General features: G+C 48.7%; 1 non-coding gene across 1 annotated transcript; it reads left to right on the forward strand.

Moving 5' to 3' along the window:
- The first annotated feature begins 269 nt into the window (after positions 1-269).
- On the forward strand, positions 270-398 carry LOC138088855 (small nucleolar RNA SNORA70). The gene has a single exon (XR_011145761.1). It is a non-coding gene; the product is annotated as a small nucleolar RNA SNORA70 (small nucleolar RNA).
- The last annotated feature ends 290 nt before the right edge of the window (positions 399-688 follow it).

The following is a 688-nucleotide window of genomic DNA, read 5'->3' on the forward strand; positions in this document are numbered from 1 at the left end:
CTTCTAGTTTGCAGAGTAGACTTCTACTTTGGCTTTTATTTCAAGAAGTTGTGGGGCTTCCCTGATACCTCAGTTGGTAAAGGATCCACCTGCAATGCAGGAGACCTGGGTTCGATCTATGGATGTGAAGATCCCCTAGAGAAGAGAAAGGCTACCCACTCCAATATTCTGGCCTGGAGAACCCCATAGACCCTATAGACCATGAGGTCACAAAAAGTCGGACATGACTGAGTGACTTTCACTCAAGAAGTTTCATGCAGAATTATCTGAGCCCTTCTTCTAACTCAGGGTAAAATTTTTTACTTAAAGTTGGGGCATAGCTGCAAAAAGCAGCCTCCCTGGTAGTGTAGGTAGCCTGTTGCCTGTACAGGTTGCCCTAAGAGACCTTGGAGACAACCCCTTCCAGTGGACATTCCTGACTGGCATGCTATCCCCAGTCTATGCTCCAGACAAGTATGTGCCTTTGGGAAACCCCAGGGTGCAGTGGCCAAGGTCAACACTGGCCAAGTTGTAATGTCCATCCACACCAAGCTGCAGATCAAGGAGCGTGTGACTGAGGCCCTTCGCAGGGCCAAGTTCAAGTTCCCCGGGTAACAGAAGATCTCAGTCTCCAAGAAGTGGAACTGAATGGGGATGAATTTGAAAACATGGTAGCAGAAAAGCAGCTCATCCCAGTGACTGCAGGGTC

Source organism: Capricornis sumatraensis, chromosome 11 (genome assembly GCF_032405125.1).
Source record: "Capricornis sumatraensis isolate serow.1 chromosome 11, serow.2, whole genome shotgun sequence".
In the NCBI taxonomy this organism is placed as follows: Eukaryota; Metazoa; Chordata; class Mammalia; order Artiodactyla; family Bovidae; genus Capricornis; species Capricornis sumatraensis.